The sequence below is a fragment of the Prionailurus bengalensis genome, chromosome B1, assembly GCF_016509475.1.
Source record: "Prionailurus bengalensis isolate Pbe53 chromosome B1, Fcat_Pben_1.1_paternal_pri, whole genome shotgun sequence".
NCBI lineage: Eukaryota > Metazoa > Chordata > Mammalia > Carnivora > Felidae > Prionailurus > Prionailurus bengalensis.
This window is the reverse complement of record NC_057344.1, coordinates 133,278,984-133,301,103: the sequence shown is the minus strand read 5'-3', so window position 1 is coordinate 133,301,103 and position 22,120 is coordinate 133,278,984. Positions and strand designations below refer to the sequence as shown.

Here is a 22,120-nt window from a genome sequence, read left to right as displayed (position 1 = left end):
TGATCAATACCTTCTCTGGATTGGGTCACTGTCTGTCCCGCGCCCCTAAGCACCAGGGGACGCTAACACAGTGGTTTTTTTCTCTCACACCCGTTGCTCACCCAGAGAGCAAGTAGGTCGCTATTGAAAGAGTTTATGAGAAATTAGGTGCCTGCGCCCCAGGACAGTAAGTTCAGGAACTGAATCTAAGGGGGAGAGGAGCAGATTTTTGAATAAAAATATTACTATGAACAGTTCAATTGTATTCTTCACACTCCTGTAATAAATACTTCTCTGCAGCAGTGTTCGTGTGGAAAAGCCGGAAAGTGTGCATATTCGAGAAAGAGTTTGGTTATCAGGCTTCATGAGTGTATAAGATTATCCCAAAATTTGCCTACTGCATCTACCCTTGGAAATTAGTACTTTCATCTGTTTTCTGGTTTGTATTTACAAACAAAAATCGTTATTGAAAGCAACACTGGGAATTACTGCTAATTCTTCACCCGTTGCTAGAAATCTTTAGCTAGGGGGCACCTGGCTGGCTCTGTTGGTGGAGTGTGCAACCCTTGATCTTAAGGTTGTGAGTTCAGGCCCTGTGTTGGGTGTGGATTCTATTTTTAAAAAGACAAGTTTTAGCCAGGAAGCCTATATAAGAAATCGATTTGGGGCGCCTGGGTGGCTCAGCCAGTTGAGCCAGGACTCTTCTTTTTTTTTTTTTTTAAATATGAAATTTATTGTTAGATTGTTTTCCATACAACACCTAGTGCTCATCCCAACAGGTGTCCTCCTCAATGCCCATCACCCACTTTGCCCTCCCTCCCATCCTCCATCAACCCTGTTTATTCTCAGTTTTTAAGAGTCTCTTATGGTTTGCCTCCCTCCCTTCCCCCCCCCCCCCCATGGTCTTCTGTTAAGTTTCTCAGGATCCATATAGGAGTGAAAACATGGTATCTGTCTTTCTCTGTAGGACTTATTTCAGTTAGCATAACACTCTCCAGTTCCATCCACGTTACTACAAATGGCCAGATTTCATTCTTTCTCATTGCCAAGTAGTAGTCCATTGTATATATAAACCACAACTTCTTTATCCATTCATCAATTAATTGATGGACATTTAGGCTCTGGACAACCTGGAAGAAATGGACGAATTCCTAAGCACCCACACACTTCCAAAACTCAAACAGGAAGAAATAGAAAATTTGAACAGACCCATAACCAGTGAAGAAATTGAATTAATTATCAAAAATCTCCCAACAAATGAGTCCAGGATGGCTTCCCTGGGGAATTCTACCAGACATTTAAAGCAGAGATAATACCTATTCTCAAGCTGTTCCAAAAAATAGAAAGGGAAAGAAAACTTCCAGACTCATTCTATGAAGCCAGTATTACTTTGATTCCCAAACCAGAGAGAGACCCAGCAAAAAGAGAACTACAGGCCAATATCCCTGATGAATATGGATGCAAAAATTCTCAACAAGATACTAGCAAATCAAATTCAACAGCACATAAAAAGAATTATTCACCATGATCAAGTGGGATTCATTCCTGGGCTGCAGGGCTGGTTCAATATTCGCAAATCAATCAATGTGATACATCACATTAATAAAAGAAAAGATAAGAACCATATGATCCTGGCAATCGATGCAGAAAAAGCATTTGACAAAATTCAGCATCCTTTCTTAATAAAAACCCTCGAGAAAGTCGGGATAGAAGGAACATACTTAAATATCATAAAAGCCATTTATGAAAAGCCCACAGCTAATATCCTCCTCAGTGGGGAAAAACTGAGAGCTTTCCGCCTGAGATCAGGAACACGACAGGGATGTCCACTCTCACTGCTGTTGTTTAACACAGTGTTGGAGCCAGTACTCTTAATATCAGTTCAGGTCATGATCTCTCAGTGGTGCGGCTCTGTGGGTGGAGCTGTTTAAGATTCTCTCTCCCTCTCCCGCTTCTCCTCCCCAGCTTGCTCTCTTTCTTTCAGAAGGAAAGAGAGAGAGAAAGAGAGGGAGGGAGGAATTGATTATACATAATTTTTTAGAATATTAAAAATACCATACTGTATACTTTTAAAGGATTTTAAAGTATATATCCATGATGTGCTCAAACATTTGGGTGAAACTGTTTTTTTGGATTAATTTTGAGACCGTTTAAAGATGCTTAAAGACCCATATACAAATATATTTGTCACTTTAAGCCAAGGCTGAGTAAAATTTTTCAAAGCTCGCTCTTGATAACTGCAAAATTTAAAAACGCCCTCTGAAGAATAAAGCTTTACTGGTATCAGTAAAGATTTTAAAAGTTTCCAGCAAACTCTGAAGGCAATTCCAAGAGGGGAATTATAAAAATCGAAAAAATACACATGAATCTGATTTAAAAAGCACATAAAAAAAGAATAAGTTGAATATAGCATTCTGCAATTACGTAAAATGAAAACAAACCAAAAACTTATACCTAGAAAATAGCTAGCAATACAAGAAAGTGTTATTTTTCTGGGTTATGACATTACTGTTCTTTTTTTCCTTCTATTTTAGTGTAATTTTCTATATTTGTTTCATGCAGATATGCAACCTTTATATTGGGAAAAATAATTTTGTTTAAAAGTAAAATAAATCAATGAAATGTCAGTGTTTTAGTCACTAAAACGTATGTATAAAGACAATGACAATACTTAGAGTCATAACCTCACCCAAAATAGAGCTAAAAAAAAACAAACACTAAAAGAATTAAAACTTTCTGCCTGTTTTTAGTCTAATTTTTAGAATAGTTTGATTTTTTCGTATTGATATGTCAGTGTATGTGCTAGTTAACGTTACATTAATTCCTAATCTCACTCTAATACACTCTAAAGATCCACCTAAAAACCAAGCTTTAAGGGCTGTCTCTTTTGCACTCAGAAGGAAGTAAGAGCAGGAAGCTTACCTTTTCTATACTATTCTCCAGAAGTGATTTGTGCCTCTTCCTTTTCTAGGTGGAAATTGTGGAGGGAGAGAAGCATAGCAATTTGCTGATTTCTCTAAAGCTGATCCTTGCCATCAATTTGATAAATTCAGACTAAAGCCAACATTTAATAAATGTATTGCATTGTTAAGAAATGAGTCATTTTAGCTTATAAGTTAGCATTTTATTTTTGGGCTAGTCATTTTTTTAAATATTTATTTTTGAGAGAAAACATGCACATGTGTATGCAAGCACAAGCAGGGGAGGGGTAGAAAGAGAGGGAAACAGTGGATCTGAAGCGGTCTCTGTGCTGAGAGCAGACAGCCCAACGTGGGGCTCAAACCCGGCTCAACAATCCAGCTCAAACCCATGAATCCTGATCATGACCTGAGCATAAAACCAAGAGTCATTGCCTTAACCAACTGAACCACCCAGGTGCCCCTGCACTAATCATTTTCAAATGCCCTGTCTTCTGTTTTGCTGTTTGGGTAGTTTAGGTTACAAAATATAGGGAGGGAGGAACCTAAAGATGACCTTCCTCATTTACAGGTGAGTCACCTGGTGGAAAGGAGACCAGTTTGAACAGGGTCAAAAGTTAGAGTAAATGGGGAACTCACAGCTTCTAAGACTGCTACTCTCTGCCCTCCACCTTGTAACCTTCCTTTTTTATATTACCAGAGAAGAGTAACTGCCCAGTATTTAGAGAGCCTGATATTGGAATTCCCACTGAATGCATTCTCATTCTGGCACTTTTTCTTTTTACCATATAACTAAACTTATTTTTCTCTCTTGTTGTAATATCAAACAAGATGAAAAAAAATGACTTGGAGGGGCGCCTGGGTGGCTCAGCACAGAGCCCACTTCAGATCTTCTGTCCCCCTCTCTCTGCCTCTCCACTGGCACACTCACTCTCTCAAAAAGAAACATAAAAAAAAAAAAATTACTTTAACCCAGCAAGCCCATACCATCTGCTTTTAGTCTTTTTTTCTATGCATACACATTTTCTTAAAAAACAAAATGAGCTTACATATAATAGGTACAGAGATGAAAGTCATCATCCCAGAAGTCAGATAGCCTGCATCTGTATCCTGGTTCACCCAAACCCTGGAGATTTCTGCTTGTACTAATTACTTGATCTTCGGGTGGTTATTGGTAATCAGTGGAAACAATCTCTTAGGGTATTTAGAAAGAGTAAATGAGATAATGTGTGTAAAGCCCTGAACAGAATTATTATCACTGGTTAGCACTCAATAGATGGTAACTATTATTATTTTGTAACCTGTTACATTGTAAACTGAAAACATAGTTCCCTGTCATTCAATATCTTTCTACAACTTTATAATTAATAGCTGCATGGTATTCATTTGTTTGTTATATACCATAATTAACTAATCTTCCTATTAGTCACAAAACATTCTTGTAGCTATTTCATCGCACACATCCAGATAAATTCCAGAAGGTGCCTTGCTCAGGCAAAAGGTATTGCTTGTTTTAAAATTTTTAATGCAAAAAAATTTTTCTAATGTATATAGCCAGATTTCCCACAAAATTATTTGTGCCAAATTCACAGTCTCCCAAAATTTAAAAGGTTGTTTGTTCCTCTAAGCTCTCACAAATACTGGATGGAATAATAATTTTAATCTTTTAAAATTTGATACATGACAAATGTCAGTGTTTTAATGTACATTTCTTTGACTTAGTGAGAGTAAATTTTTTTAATGTTTAATGATCGTTTGTGGTTTATTCATGAATATTCTATGTAAGACCTTTGCCCATTTCTCTCTATTGATTTCTTAGGCTGCAGAGCAAGTAAACAGAAGGACACTGGATCTCTGATGAACATTGATCTCCTGAACTCTCTCCAAGCTAGTTGAAGTCACTGTTTGTCATATTTTATGAGCCTTATAATCAAACCACAGAATTATCAAAATTAAGATTTCTTTACAATCCTAATTGAAAGCTTTGGGGCCATCTGGAGTCCACACCCATTAAACACACATTGAAGATCTAAGTGGGCACTGGCAGGGGTGGGGTGTCACCTTATGTTTTTGTAGGCAGTATGCATGGACACGAACAGATAGATAAGGAAGGTGACCTCAGGTGAAGGGAGCAAACAAACTCATTCATGAAATCACTTGAGCCTCACTTTTTTTTTTTTTAACATTTATTTTTTGAGAGAGAGACAGAGACAGTGTCAGCGAGGGAGAGGCAGAGAGGGAGATGTAGAAGCTGAAGCAGGCTCCAGGCTCTGAGCTGTCAGCACGGAGCCTGATGTGGGGTTCAAACTCACGAACCACGAGATCATGACCTGAGCCAAAGTCAGATGCTTAACAGACTGACCCACTCCTGAGTGACCCTTGCTTTTTGAAAACTCCAAAAATAACTGGAAGTTTTTCTTTTTTTGTGGTGGGCAGGTGGTAATACTCCTTTTCAATAATCACACCAGTGAGGGACTTGCCTGTATGGTTTTCACAAGGGTATCAGTGCTTAATGGAATGTCAGCAACAGACACAGGCAAAGGATATAAATTTGTTTAATGTTGATTAAGGGTATGGCTTATTATACAGAATGGCAAACCAAAGCAAAATCAACAACAGTATTCTCATTAAAGGATCAAACTTTCTGGGCCTGTAATTCCATGAATCAGTCACCCTACTATCAAAGCTCCCATATAGACGTCTACTATGAGAAGCTCTGCTCATCCTTCTCACAGGATTTTTAATGCCTTCTTCGCCTTTCCCAGCTGTCCTGAGCTCTCAGTCTAATTGCCAGCCTGGCCACCAAGTGCAAGGAGCTAGTGAGGGCTCAGTATATTCCTTAATGCTCACTCGAAGGAGTGAGCTTCTCAGAGTCAATTTTCCCCTATCGAGTCCAGGTTTCATACAGGACTTATTTTATGGACGTGGGGCATTTGGGTTATGTATATAACATCTGTAATGTGTCCAAGGTATATTTATTTTCACTACTTCCAAGATAAAGCAAATAAAAAACAGTGCAAGCAGCTATGTACACCATGCTCCCCCGTGAAGTCCGTGACAGGAAGGTCAGTCTGTAATGACTTCAACACCCATGAGTAAGTGAAGGAATGGGAACAGAGTACAGATAACTCCTCCCAAAGTTTTCACTATAACAAGAAGGTGAGAGAAAGGAGTATCCCTTAAGGCCATCTTGGGTTCAAAGAATATTTCTTATTTGATTGGACAGGCTGGAATGTGTGTGCATGCCAAGATGACAAGTCATAAAGAAGAAAAGATGGTTAACTGGTATAATCAGGTCCCTTAAGAAGGGAATGGAAATGAAATCTAGAGGAATTCACATTACAAAAGAAAAGGAAAAAAGAGGTTAAAGTGGGAGAGAGCCAAAGCATAAGAGACTCTTAAAAACTGAGAACAAAGTGAGGGTTGATGGGGGGTGGGAGGGAGGGGAGGGTGGGTGATGGGTATTGAGAAGGGCACCTTTTGGGATGAGCACTGGGTGTTGTATGGAAACCAATTTGACAATAAATTTCATTAAAAAATAAAAATAAATAAAAATAAAAATACATTAAAAAAAGAAAAGGAAACTTTTTTTTTTAATTGTGGTGGAAGGAAAGGGAGTCAGGATGAGTCATGCAGATTCATGCAGATAAATATTTTCATTAGGGAAAAGAAAGAAAATGGAAAGAAATGTACTTTCTCTCCTAAGCGGGAGGATCTGCTGAAGGTACAGTGTGAGGAGACCAGGGATTTGAGAAAATGATAAACCCTGGAATAGAGCTATATTTGTTTCCTATGGCTGCCATAACAAAATACCACAGACTTAATGGCTTCAGACAACAAAAATTTATTATCCTACATTTCCATAGGTCAGAAGTCCAAATGGGCCTGACTGGGCTAAAATCAAAGATGTCAGCAGGTCTGCACTCCTTTCTGGAACTTTTCCAGCTTCCAAAGGCCACCTGCATTCTTTGCCTATGGTCCCATTCCTGTAGCTTCCAAGCCAACAACAGAGCATCACTCTGCCCCTGCTTCTGTTATCATATCTCTTTCTCTCTTATCTTCTGCCTCCCAATTCCACTTTGAAGGACCCTTGTGATTGCATTAGACACATGGGATTAAGCCATGATAATCTTTCTATTTTAAAGTCATCTGATTATCAACCTTAGTTTCATAGGCAACCCTAATTCTCCTTTGGCAGGTAACCTAACACACCCACATTCTGGGTATTAGGACATTACATCTTTGGGAGGCCACTATTCTGCCTACCACAAGGGCCTAAGGAAACAAATTGGATACTAATGTAGGGACCCACCCAGCCCCATGGAGTTGGTCTAAAGATGATTTTAAACTGAAGATATTTGAGATGCAGTCAGTGGATGCTGAAAGAAGCCTTCTCGCAGCTTCCCTTATCTGACCAAAGACAAAATCTTCAGAAAGTAAAACAGCCATAAAGCTCCTCTCAAGGGAACTTCACTGCCAGGAAAAGGACCAAGCACTCCCACATGGATAAGAAATTGCATGAACAAACATTATCACAAATGGTCATACTTTCATTTGTTTCCCTAAAAACCCATTTGTCTTTCCTAAAAGTCCTTTGTTCTCCCATGGAAGCCCTTTCTCCTGCCTCCCCCCCACCATGTGCCCTATTAAGTTGGTATATAAACCCCATAAACCCCATCTTTTCTCCTTTAATCTGTTGTCGGTTAACTTTCAGCTCCTTCCCCACCCCAATGGAACTAAATTGGTAGAGGGAACATTTGTCCTCCCAGTAGTAATAAGGGACCTAGAGAGAGACTGCACAGCAACACTAAGGACCCCTAAGAGTGGATTATACAAATATAGCAGCATCAAAGCCACAAGTGGGCATGGTTTTCCCATTCACAAAGAATTCTCGCTTATGAATTCCCACTAATAAAGATAGAGAAGTTAGAAGGTTGAATAAATCCTAGAATGTGGTTTTGCTAGGTGGATAAAGCAATAGAAAATGGAGCAAGGAGTTGAGTGGGTGACGTGATTCATCAGAAGAAAGTGAAACCAGGGGGATGTCTGGATGGCTCAGTAGGTTAAGCGCCCGAATTTGGCTCAGGCCACGAACTTGCAGTCTGTGAGTCTGAGCCCTGTGTCAAGCTCTGTGCTGACAGCTCAAAGCCTGGAGCCTGCTTCGAATTCTGTGTCTCCGTCTCTCTCTGCTGGCACTCTGTTTGTCTTTCTCTCTCTCTCTCTCTCTCTCTCTCTCTCTCTCAAAAATAAATTTAAAAAAATTGAAAGAAAGAAAGAAAGAAAGAAAGAAAGAAAGAAAGAGGAAGCCAGGAAAAGACAGGTAGAAAGGGAACCCATGGAGGCATCACTTGGAGGCTAAGGAGTGGAAACAGGAGGATGAGATCACTGCACAGGAAATTGGCATTTAAGACTAGAATTCCAGGTTTTGACAAGGTTGCATGGTTTGGACATGACAATAGGATTATGGAGGTGGAAGGGAGGTTTTCTATCAGTTTAACATCTTAAAACAACACTCATTTATTATAGTTCTGGAGGTCAGGAATCTAGGGCAGCTAGGCTCGGCTCTGCTCTGTATATCATGGGGACAAATCAAAGTGTCAGCCAGCTGGGCTCTTACCTGAAGGAAGGCTCTTATCTGAATAACCTGCTTCTAAGTTCACGTTGTTGGCAGAACCCAATTCTTTGCAGGACTAAAGTCCCTGTTTCCTTGCTGACTGTCAACCAGTGCCTCCAGGCTGCCCACATTCCTCCTTATGTGATTCCCTGCATCTTCAAAGCAGGTCCTTCTCAAACACTGAATCTCTCAGACTTCCCCTTCTGCCTTTTAAAGGGCTGGTGTAATGAAATCAGGCCCATCTTGATAATCTCACCATTTAACGGTTAACTGATTTGGGACTGTAATTATAACTGCAAAATTCTAAATAAATAAATAAATAAATAAATAAAAAACTGCAAAATTCCTCAGAGCCGTACCTAGATTCACATCTGGGTAAATAACCAGTGAATGAACTGGAATCTTGGGGTTTGGGGAAAAGAGGATCTTTAAAATTGTGCCTACCCTTGGGGAAGTTGAGATCAAAGAGCACAAAAGCCAGGGTGGTGGGTTGATCATCTAAATAAACAGACTTTGCCAAGGTAGTGACCATCTTGGAGAGAAGGGAAATGCCAAAAACCAGTGGTCAAAGTCTTAAAATCATAGAGAAGACAGAAGGTGGCATTAATACAGAAAAAGACAGTGTGTGTGTTTGTGTGTGTCTGTGTGTCTATGTGTGAGTAGCGGTGGGGGCCAGGGGGTGTTAAGAGCCCAGATGTGGAGCCATACTACCTTGGTTCATGTAATTTGTTTCATACAGCAGACTAGAGACCCAGTAAGAAATAATTCATTTGGGGGCGCCTAGGTGGCTCAGTCGGTTAAGCCACCAACTCTTGCTTTTGGCTCAGGTCATGATCTCATGGTTAGTGGTTTCAAGCCCCACTTCAGGCTCTATGCTGACAGCATGGAGCCTGCTTGGGATTCTCTCTTTCCCTCTCTCTCTCTGCCCCTCCCTCATTCTTCCCCCCCCCCCCCCACCGCAGTCTCTCTCACACGCTTTCTCTTTCTCTCCCTCTCTCTCAAAATAAATGAACTTTAAAAAAAAAAAAGAAAGAAAGAAAAGAAATAATTCATTTGGTTATAAAGTTCACAGAGGTAGCCAAGCCCTAAAAAATGAGCACAGCAAGGAAAAAAAATATGATTAGGTACTGATAATTGACCTCCAGAGTCAGAAAGTGGAATAATAACATTTGTCCTGCAAAATAGGCTAAAATGTTAAAAGTTGAGAGTTCAACAAACTAAATTCCACATATCCATAAAGTCTTTTAAGTAATCTTTTTAACTGAAATATAACATACATCCAAAATAAGTACAGAAAATCTCAGTAAACAGCTTTATGTATATTTACAAAGTGAAAACACCTGTGTTTCTGCAACCCCGATCAAATATATGTTTGTTATATGTCCATTATATCTCCATAGAAACAAACAAAAACCACATAAAACTCATGCATAATGATAAAAGTCAAAACAGTAGTTACCTTTGGAAGGGACAATGACTAGGGTGGAGCATGGAGACTTGGCAGTGTTGATAATGAACAAATGCATATACATATATATGTGTGTGTGTTTGATCTGGGTGGCAGATATACAAGTGTGTTCACTTTATAACTATACATTAAGCTGTTTACTTAGATGGTCTGTACTTATTCTGGATCTATGTTATACGTCAATTAAGAAGTTTACTTAAACAGGGGGTGCCTGGCTGGCTCAGTCAGAGGATCATGTGATTATATCTATATATATATCTATATATCTATATCTATATCTATATCTATATCTATAAATACATATACATATGTACACACACACATATATATACATATATATACATATATTTATTTATTTTATTTATTTATTTTTGAGAGAGAGAGGTTTATTTATTTTTGAGAGAGAGAGAGTGTGAGCAGGGAGGGGCAGAGAGAGTGGGAGACACAAAATCCGAAGCAGGCTCCAGGCTCCAAGTTGTCAGCACAGAGCCTGATGGGGGGCTAGAACTCATGAAACATGAGATCATGACCTAAGCCAAAGTCAGACACTCAATCGACTGAGCCACCCAGGTGCCCCAAGGAACGTGTGATTCTTGATCTCGGGGTTATAAGTTCAAGCCTCATGTTGGGTATTTATTTTTAAATAAGAAAAAGTTTAAACAAAAGACTTTATGGATATGTGTTATGAGGAAAAGAAGGATGGGGAAATGCCAGGTTAAAACAAGTGAATTAAGTAGGCTTCATCATTACTGAACAGCATTTATTCATGGAACCTATCCCCCAAGAAGCATCTCAAAGGCTGTATTCTTGGTAACATACTAACAGAAATGTGACAGAATCTTCTGGAACCAAATTGTGGAAGCCTTGAGAGCCAAACTAAGGAGTTTAAACTTATCTTGAGGGTGAGAAACTAATGAAATTTTAGTGTAGATGGATGACATTGTCAAAGTAGTGTTTTCAAAAGATTAATCTGTTCACATACAGAATGGATGATGGGGTGTGAGAAGGCAGAGATCAGTCTGAAAATGAAAAAAAAAAAAAGACTGAACTAGAGCAATGGTGGAAAAATTTTTGAGGAAAGGGGCGTGAAAGAAACATTGCAAAGGAGGAGTTTATAGCACCTGGTAACTGGTGGAACATTGAAGGTAAAAGACAAAAGAGCTGGAACTGACATCAAGATCTCACACCTGAGAAGCTGAAAACCTCATGGTGTTGTTAATGGAAATGATGAGAAAGTAATGTATCTGTCCTCAGTGTGTGTTCTAAATATTGCCTCTCTCTGGCCTTGAACACAACAGATAATTGATAAAACTTGATTGATTGAATAACAAAAGTGGGTTTATCTTATGCAATTCAGGGGCTTATCCACCCTTACCTGACTTTGCCATGTTGTTAAAATGGAAGAGGGTTTCATCAATGACTGATCTCTTTCATATGATACATTACTGACTACTATAAACACTTCATTGTCTGCAGAGATAAGAGTTCATTCTTGGGAATGAATGAAGTTAAAGTCTAATGGGCATTAAATGACACATGGTTCATTATACAATGTGTTAGAGTTTTTTCACATCTGACTGTCATGTTTAATATTATAATGGATGATGTCAATAAAGCCAAACACTTATAACTTCACCCAGAACCGATATTAGACCCAAGAAACATACATTCAATATTCTATGTGTGACAAAGACATAAGTCAATCTAGATGTACCCATGTTTTATCTCCTCTTTAGAGTTTTTGCTATTTGATACTTGGGTGCCTCAATTTCTTTCCACAAATTAGAGGTGATAATATCCATGCTACAGGGTTGAATAAAGATAAAATAAAATAATGTGGGGATGCCTGGGTGGCTCAGTTGGTTAAATGTCTGACTTTGGCTCAAGTTATGATCTCACAGTTCATGGGTTCAAGCCCCATGTCGGGCTCTATGCTGACAGCTCAGAGCTTGGAGCCTGCTTTGGATTCTGTGTCTCACTCTCTCTCTGCCCCTCCCCCACTCCCTCTCTGTCTCTCTCTGTCTCTCTCTCTCAAAACTAAGTCAACATTAAAAATTTTTTAATAAAAAATAAAAATAAAACAATGTGCATTTGGAAAACATAAGGTAACCTCGATGTTTACTCAATGCCAATAATAACTTACTGATTAATACTTATTGAGAACTTGCTACTTGCCAGGCAGTATTCTAAGTGCCTTTAAGTTTTGTGAGGTTTTTAAAAAACTTTGTCAATCTTTACAACAATGACCTTAGGTGGATTCTATTAATATCTCTATCTTGTAGATGATAAAACTGAAGCATAGTGAGAGTAAGGAATTTGCCCAAGGTGATACAGCTAGAAGACAATTTATGTTCGCATTATGTCTCTTTACCTTAGTGCTGATGTAAGAAACAACACCACTATTTCCTGTAAAAACTGTTCAGAAAAAAAAAAAATTTTTTTTTGGAGAAAGAAGGCAGAATGAATTTGCTCACCCTTCAAAATCCCCCTCCTCCACACATACCAAAGTAAAAGAAGAAAAATAGGAAAGTCTAGGCAGTGGTGAATCCAAGATAGGAAACTCCATGAAAGAAACCCCAAATGATAAGAATTTTACTAAAATCTGCAGGTTGAGGGACTTGGGGCTGGAAGCAGGTGATGGTGGTAAGGAGTTTGGCTAAATAAAAGGAACTCAAACCACACAAAGCAGGGGACTGGAGTCAGGCTCACTTTTTGAAGCCTCAGGCAGGGATGCTGCTGCCCACTTATAAAAGGGTAGAGGTGGTGAGAAACAATGCTGTTCAACTCTGCCTAGGGATGTGTGGCTGTATTGTGTGGATGGGGATATTGAGGCAGAGACACAGCACATTTGCAGGGGAACCTCCCCAAGCTGCCATCTTGCATCCCTAGTGCCTCTAGAGGTCTATGTGCCCCCTCTCTGTAAAGAGGGCAGTGGGCACTGAGAGCCACTGGGGTGGACCTTTAGCTATGAAGTGCCTGGTCTCACCAGCTGCCTTTGGGAAGGTCTTCAACACTGCTGGATAAACTCGGGCACCTCCACGGCTCCCTGCTCAGTAACAAGACTTCCCAAATTAGATTCCTCCACAATGAAAGTGTGAGCGACCCAAGCCACCATCCTGGCCTTCCCACCCTCAGCAGTGTATAAGACTGATAATGAATTAGGGGCGCCTGGGTGGCGCAGTCGGTTAAGCGTCCGACTTCAGCCAGGTCACGATCTCGCGGTCCGGGAGTTCGAGCCCCGCGTCGGGCTCTGGGCTGATGGCTCAGAGCCTGGAGCCTGTTTCCGATTCTGTGTCTCCCTCCCTCTCTGCCCCTCCCCCGTTCATGCTCTGTCTCTCTCTGTCCCAAAAATAAATAAACATTGAAAAAAAAAAAAAGACTGATAATGAATTAAATCATGTTAATCCTGAAAAAAAGGCACTACTAAGCTCTGGCTAGGGATGTAGCCTATGGGCTGCTCCATTCCTAGTACACTCTTATGGGCCTTCTTACATGTCTCTTAGCCCTTACATATTTTCCACATCTTTATCTCTCTGTGTTGGATCTTGCATAATTTCTTCAGATATGTCTTCCAGATGTCTAATTCTCTATACAGTTGTATTTATCTTCCATCCAAATTCTTAATTTCAATGATTAGGGACACTTTTCATTTCTAAAAGTAGTATGTTGTTCTTCAAACTGGCCTAATTATTTCATAGTCTCCTATTCTTGGTCATGTTTTCAGTATCTTTTTTTTTTTTTACATTTTAAAATACTTCAAAGAGAATTATTTTTCATTTCAATTCTGATAATTATAATATCTTAAGTCTTTATGGTTCTGGTTCTATTCTCCATGGCTTGCTTGATGTTTGTTTTGTAATTTTTTAAGTTTTTGGGCAACCTATATGAAAGAATTCTTTGAGCCCTGGAAAAGTCTGAATTTCCTTCTCTCAGACACCTGGGGATTTTACCCATCCTCATAGCCTTTGAATTATAGGCTTGTGTTTTTGGATCATGCAAAGAATGTACATTCAGGTCCCAAACTACATAAGATTGGGCCAGTGGCTACAAATTCTCAGGGGAGGGGTTTTTTTTTTCCTTCTTTTTAAAATATCCATTCAGGGGCGCCTGGGTGGCGCAGTCGGTTAAGCGTCGGACTTCAGCCAGGTCACGATCTCGCAGTCCGTGAGTTCGAGCCCCGCGTCAGGCTCTGGGCTGATGGCTCAGAGCCTGGGGCCTGTTTCCGATTCTGTGTCTCCCTCTCTCTCTGCCCCTCCCCCGTTCATGCTCTGTCTCTCTCTGTCTCAAAAATAAATAAAACGTTGAAAAAAAAAATTTTTTTAATAAAATAAAATAAAATATCCATTCATAGTGTATGCCAAGATAGCAATGTTGTCTTGTGGTTGGCAGAGTGGGTTTCCTTTCTAGTTTGCCCTATCTGAGGGTATACCTCTCCTGCGTCTAGGTGTTACATTTCCATTTTATGTGAACTCAAGGCTTTGACCCCATCCTTTCTGTGCGATGCAGCTCAGATCAAAACAACCACTGTAGATCTCAGATACCCAATGAGTTAGCTTACTTGCTTGGCCTTTGTTCCATTACTGATTTTAGTGAACTCACCTAATCATTTAAAAGTGGGTTTTAATCTTTAATCAAATATTTTTAGATATTATGTAGCTGGGTAGTTTCAGGGTCTCAAATGCTGAAGTAGTGCTGAAAATACAAGTCCTCAAATATCTCCATCATCTTTTTCATTTTTTCATGGAAAATGGAAAATTACAACATTTCACAAGTTAGAAAGAGATATGCTGAGCCTCAATGTAGATATCGGCAACTAGTGGCCAATCTTCATTTCATTCATATTCTCCTTTTCTCCCCCTTTCCCACAAATTATTTTGAAACAAATTTCAGATAGCAAATAATTTTATTCATAAGTATTTTCATACGTATTTCATAAATATTTTCATAATGTGCCCCCCAACCCCGAACACACAGAGTATGTTTGGAAATGTCCAGTAGTCTTTTTGTGGTCATGATATCTGAGAGTTGCCATTGTCACACAATGATCATAAGCCAAGGATGGAAAACATCCTGTAAAATAAGCAACAGTGTCACATCCAAGAAATCATTGCCAAATCCAATGTCATAATGATTTTCACCTGTTTTCTTCTAAGGTTTTACACTTTTAGCTCTCAACATTAGGTCTTTGATCCATTTTGAGTGTTTTCTGTTTATGGTATAAGGAAAAGATCCAACTTCATTCTTTTGCATGTAGATATGCAATTTTCCCAACACCATTTCTTGAAAAGATTATCCTTTTCCTATTAAATTGTCTTTGTACCCCTGTTGAAAATCAGTTGACCATATATGCATGGGTTTATTTTGGGACTCTTTATTCTATTCCATTGGTCTATATGTCTGTCCTTAACACTCATGATTATAGGAGCTTTGTAGTGTGTTTTGGAATCACAAAGTGTGAGACTTCTAAACTTGCTCTTCATTTTCAAGATTACTTTGGCTATCCAGGGTCCCTTAAGATTCAGATGCATTTCAGGATGGGTTTTTTCTACTTCTGAAAAAAATGCCATTGGGATTTTGATAATGATTACACTCAATCTATAAATAATTTTAGGTAGCACTGTCATCTTAACAATATTAAATATTCCAATCCATGGGCACAGGATATCTTTCCATTTGTTTATGTTTTCTTCAATTTCTTTCAGCAATCTTTTGCAGTTATCAGTGTAGAAGTCTTTCACCTTCTTAGTTAATTTTATTCCTAAGTATTTTATTGTTCTTATACTATTGTAAATGAAATTGTTTTCTTAATTTTCTTTTCAGATTGCTTATTGCCGCAGTACAGGAAAGCAAGTGATTTCTGCATGTTGATTTTGTAGCCTGCAACTTTGCTGAACTTGCCTATCAGCTCTAACAATTTTTTGTGTGTGTGGAATCTTTTGGGTTTCCTACGTATAAGATCATATACCATCTGTGAACAGAGATGATTTTACTTCCTTTCCAATTGGGATGCTTTTCTTTTTCTTGCCTAATTGCTCTGGCTAAAATGTTGAATAGATGTGGGAAAAGTAGGCATCTTTGTCTTGTTCCTGATTTTAGGGGAAAAGTCTTCAGTCTTTCACCACTGACTATGATGTTAGCTATGAATTTTTCATATATGGCCTCTATCATGTTGAGGAAGTTTCCTTCTATTCCCAGTTTATTGAGTGATTTTTTTTTTATCATAAAAGCATGTTAATTTTGTGAAATATCTTTTCTGCAAATATGTTTGCTATATGAGATGATCACACAGTTCTTTGTTTGTTTGTTCTAATAATGTGGTATAGTACATTGATTGTTTTTCATGTGTTGAACCATCTTCACATTCCATGGTTAAATCCCACCTGGTCATGGTTTATAATCCTTTTAATAAGTTTTGAATTTGATGTGATATTATTAAGTTAAGAATTTTTGTGTCTATATTCACAAAGGATAATAGTCTATAGTTCTTTCTTTCTATTGTGTCTGTGTGTGGCTTTGGTACCAGGGAATCCTGACTCCACAGAGTGACTTAGGAAGTGTTCCCTTCTCTTCAATTTTTTAGAAGAGTTTGAAAAGGATTTGTGTTAGTTCTGAAAAGATTTGGTAGAATCTATCTGTAAGCTAATTGGTCCATTGTTTTTCTTTGTTGGGAGGTTTTTACTACCAATTCCATCTCCTTGCTGGTTGTAGATCTATTCAACTTTTCTTTTTTTTTTTTTTTTTAAGATTTTAAGTAGTCTCTACACCCAACATGAAGCATGAAGTCACAAGCCAGAGATCAAGAGTCACACACTCCACCAACTAAGCCAGCCAGGAGCCCCTCAGCTCTTCTATTTCCTCATGAGTTGGTTTGGCTGATTATATGTTTCTGGGAATTTGTCCCTCTTATCTAAGTTATCTGATTTGTTGTTGGACAATTGTTCATCGTTTTCTTTTATAATATGTTTTATTTCTATAAAATCAGTAGCAATGTCCCAACTGACGTTAATAATTTGAGTCTTCTCTCTTTTTCCTTGGTCAATCTAGCTAAAGGTTTGTTTGTTTTATACTTATAAATATACCTATAAAACTTGTTTTAGTACTTAGTCCATGACTTTATAACTGCTTAGTTAAATATTTGCCTTAAAAGAGTGTGAACTACATTTTAAGGCCAGTTTCTAGATTTATAGGAGATACTCAACAAATTCATTGTTAAATGAACAAAAGAGGTAAGTTTAAAGGAGTGTACAAAAAGAAATGTATACAAATCATGTGCAAAGGAGGCATGGGGTGGCTCAGGTAAATGTGCAAAGTTGGCCCTTCTATACTGAACACAATACAATTTCCTTAACAGCATGAGTTTTTTTATTGTTGTTATTATTTAAACAACAGCCAATGAGGTGGACTTCTATTATTAAAGCCTGGTTCCTACAGAGTTCTTCCTCACTTCTCTTTAATGTCTAAATTTCTTTATCATGAGCCAGCAAATAAAACCCCAATCTTAACAGGAAATACTGACTCTCTCTCTTTGTACTCCTGCCTTAGCTAAACTCAATGACTCTTGATGTTTTTGTTTATCTTCAATTTAAGCTCCGCCTCCAGTGTTCCATAAAACCTTGCATACAGGCATTGCAATTAAGCTATTGAGTTTATTTACAAAGTTAGAAGGGCATTCGGTTAATTGTAAGATTCCTTTCAACTCCACCAGTCAGTGATTCTGCCGGAGATGAGTTATTCAGCTTGCTGAGTTTAAAATGCCACTGAAATGCTCACTAGCAGTGGGTTTCAAATTGTGGTCTGACAATCCTAGGATACCACAGAGAGGCTTCAGGAACTCCACAAACCATTTATGTAAATGTTGTTTTTAAAATATTTTAGCCATTTAGAGAAAATATTTGCAAATCATATTTCTGATAACTTGTATCCATAGCATGGATTTTTTCTTCCCACATAAATAAATACATAACATGCATACATTTTCATTCCATTCTGTAGTGAAACTAAAAATGTAAATGGGGAACCTAAGTGTCTGACCATTGTTTTTGGCTCAGGTCATGAACTCACCATTTGTGAGATCCAGCCCACTGTTGGGCTCTGTGCTAACAGCATGCAGCCTACTTGGGATTCTCTCTGTCCCTCTCTCTCTTTGCCCCTTCCCTGCTCTCTCTCCCAAAATAAATAAATAAACATTTTTTTAAATGTAAATACTGCAGGTCTTTTTTTAAAACACGTGTACTATAGAACAACTTGTATCCAGAATTTATAACACAACTCAATATCAAAAAATTAACCTAGTTTTAAAAATAGGCAAAAGATTTAAGTAGAAATTTCAGCAAAGATATATGAATGGTCAATAAGCACATGAAAATATGCTCAACATCATTAGTCATTATGAAAATACAAATTAAAGTCACAGTGAGATACCACTTCCTACCCTAAAATGGCTATAACCAAAGACAGACAATAACAAATGTTAGCAAGAAAATGTGGAAAAACTGGAATTCTCATACATTGCTGGTAGGAATGTAAAATGGTACAATTACTTTGGAAAATAATTTGGCAGTTTCTTTTTTTTTTCTTTTAATTTTTAAATGTGTATTTATTTTTCAGAGATAGACACAGAATGTGATGGGGGAGGGGCAGAGAGAGAGGGAGACACAGAATCCAAATCAGGCTCCAGGGTCTGAGCTGTCAGCCCAGAGCCCGATGTGGGGCTTGAATTCATGAACCACGAGATCATGACCTGAGCTGCAATCAGACGCTTAACTGACTGAGCCACCCAGGCTCCCCCATTTGGCAGTTTCTTAAAAAGTGAAACATAAATTTACCATATAACTCAGCAAATTCACTCCTAGGAATCTATGTGAAAGAAATAATAACACATATTCACACAAAAGCCTGTAAACAAATGTTTACAGTAGCATTATTCATAATAGCCCAAAACTGGAAACAACCTGAATGTCTATCAACTTGCTAGAAGATGAACAAAATTTGTTGTATCCATACAATAGAACCCTATTCAGGAATAAAAATGAATGATTCATGCTACAAGATGGATGAACCTCAAAAACATGATAAGTGAAAGAAGCCAGGGTAAAAAGAGTACAGGATTCCATTTAGCAAAATGCCTAGAGAGGGCAAAGCTGTAGAGTCAGAAAGTAAGTTAGCAGTTTTCTGGGGCTTGGGGTGGAAAAGGCGAATGACTGCAAATCAGCTTCAGGAATTTTTTTTTAAGTTTATTTACTTATTTTGAGAGAGAGAGAGCAGGGGAGGGGCAGAGAGAGAGAGACACAGAGAGAGACAGAGAATCCCAAGCAGGCTCTGAGTTATCAGTGCAGAGCCCGACACGGGGCTCCATCTCACAAGCGTGATCCATGAGATCACGACCTGAGCAGATATCAAGAGTTGGACACTTAACCAACAGAGCCATCCAGGCACCCCAAGGAAGTTTTTTGGTTTTTGTTTTTTTGTTTTTTTGTTTTTTAAATATACTTCCTATAATGCATTTGGCATTCTCAGTTACATCTTCTGTATATTGGTTCAAAAGAGCCCAGCCATAAACCTGCGTCAGTCCATAGTCTAATTTGAGATTTGTTTCCACATCCAAAGTAGATTTTGACTGTGCCAATGGGGGACTCTAAGAACCATGGCAACCTGTGCCCCACTGTCATCAAGTTCCCAACACACTTTGATCAGTGCATAAATCCTTCAGTTCCAGCTAGAGAAGGGGGGCTGGACTCCTGCCCTAGGCCTGTTCATTCTTTTTTCTTTTCTTTCTTTCTTTTTGTTTTTAAGCATTTTGTTAGCATTAAGAACCTCCCTCCACATACTTTCCCCTCCACATACCCTTAGTCTTCTCCTCAGCTCTTCTGCTGAAGAATTTGGCCTTCATGATGACAGCCTGTTTTGGGAGCTTTCCTGTCCCCAGAATAGCCTGATTGCATCACCTCGATGATGGCAGCAGCTCCAGTCTTGTTTTTGGCAGCATTTACATGTGTCTGCTCACTAAACAATGTCCACCATTTATCAAGGTTGACAGTTAGGCAGAAGCTCTGCTTCCTCTTTAAGTGGTGATGCCTCATATCAACTTTCCCAAAGTAACCTGGGTGGTAGCTGCTTCAGTCGATCTGGTGGTGATGCATGCCACCGGCATTACACCAACCTCTTGGTGAGTCCCAGTGCTTGCAGGTACGGCAATGGCAGTGGCTCATGTGGCTCTGAAGTTTCTGGGTCTTCCTCTGTCTGAATGGCTGTGTGGAAAACGGTGCTTAGTGAGAAGGCCAGAGGGAGGTGGGGCAGGGGATGAAGCCTGATGGTGTTCAAGGGGCCTGTAGACCTGGGGAGGGAGGATCTGCCCTGTGGCCCACTCAGCAAAGCTGATATTAGGGATTGGCCCCAGGGCTGTTTGGCCTCATCAGGGCTGTGCCAGAGTGCACCAGCCTGCCAGTCTCTGAGGTCTGACAGGGTCTGAACATGCAGCCTCAGGCTCCCAAGCCCAGGCCAGCCCCCTGCCCTGAGGCCCACTGTGGGAGATAGGCAGGGGTGGGGGGCGATGGTTGGGGTGCAACCTGAGTAGAGCTTGTGGCCACACCAGCAACCAAGCAGGGGCACATTTAGAATCCAGGCCTGTTTGTTCCTGAAAGGATAAAAGTATGGGTAGGGAGGTGGTACTGAACGCATTAGGTGAACATCAATCCACACTGCACTGCAAGGGGGCCTTTCCTCTTGGCCCCCATATCAGCAATACGGTCTTGCAACATGGGGCCAGCCACAGAGAACTTCGTGATCTCCACTGCTGGCTCTCCCGGACAACTGGCAGGGCTCCCTCATTTGCTAGTCAAGGAAGAAGCCTCTGTAGTCTCACTGGGCTTTTGACCTTTATATGACTTCTCCAACCTACCATACTAGTAGGCCATGGTACAGGTCATATAACCCACTGCCCATGGCCACTAAACACTTTATGAATGAGGTCTGTTTCTCTTCCCTAGGGCCTGTTTCCTACTTGCTTAGTCAGCCTACCAGATAAGTGTCACCTGAATTTTTTTTTGAAAGAGCATTGTCACTTTAACACCCAGGAAAAGGGAATTTTAAATCCCATGGAGTCAATCTGCCAAAAAGTACTAGGCGGTGTTGCCTCTTTTACCAAGAGACAAATAAGCTGACTTCTGTAGCAGTTTTACAGGAGCAACAAGTGTTCTCTCAGAAACAAACACTACTAGAGTTTGTGAAAGACAGCAATTATTCTTTGACTACATATGGAATTCTGTGTGTGAACCCACTAACAGAAGTTTAAGCATCATAACTGGTGGGGTGCCTGGGTGGCTCAGTCAGTTGTGCCTGTGACTTTGGCTCAAGTCATGATCTCATGGTTAGTGGGATCAAGCCCCACATTGGGCTCTTTGCTGATCATGTGGAGCCAGCTTGGGATTCTCTGTCTCTCTCTCTCTCTCTCTCTCTCTGCTCTTCTCTGACTTGTACTCTCTCTCAAAAATAAATAAACTTTAAAAAAAAAGTATCATAACTGGCAAGTACATCCTCAATTTTGTTGGGATTGTAAATCTCCCTTCTGGTGGGTGTCAAAGGCCATGGAGAATGTCACCTGCAACTTGCCAATCCATAAGATATCATTAAACTAAAAACATTGGACATCAGAAGAATTATCCTCTGATACCATAGGAACATTCCAGTTCAACATGTGGTATATAAATATATAGAGAAGTATTTCCTTATTTATTTAAAACATTTTAAGGGGCACCTGGGTGGCTCAGTCGGTTAACTGTCTGACTTCGGCTCAGGTCATGATCTTATGGTTCATGGGTTTGAGCCCCACATCAGGCTCTGTGCTGTCAGCTCAGAGCCTGGAGCCTGCTTCAGATTTTGTGTCTCTCTCTCTCTGCCCCTTCCTACTCGTGCTTTATCTCTCTTCCTCTCTCAAAAATAAATAAACATTAAAAAAATTTTTTAAACATTTTAAGAAATTATACAAAAACATATAGTGCCCTTTCACATACTATCTTTCACATACTAAACCTTGGTAAGTTTAACATATTGGAAGCATACAAGCTAATTTATGTATGTTTATATGTATTTCAGAATAAGTCTTCTCTTGTCATCTCTGTTTAATCAAAGAAAATCATAAAATTA

The 22,120-nt window shown here is 39.3% G+C and overlaps 1 protein-coding gene across 2 annotated transcripts in view; it reads right to left on the bottom strand.

Moving 5' to 3' along the window:
- The window catches only part of ABCG2 (ATP binding cassette subfamily G member 2 (Junior blood group)), a 132,260-nt gene that overhangs the window by 66,964 nt on the left and 43,176 nt on the right, over window positions 1-22,120 (bottom strand). The gene's annotated exons all lie outside the window — the stretch shown is intronic.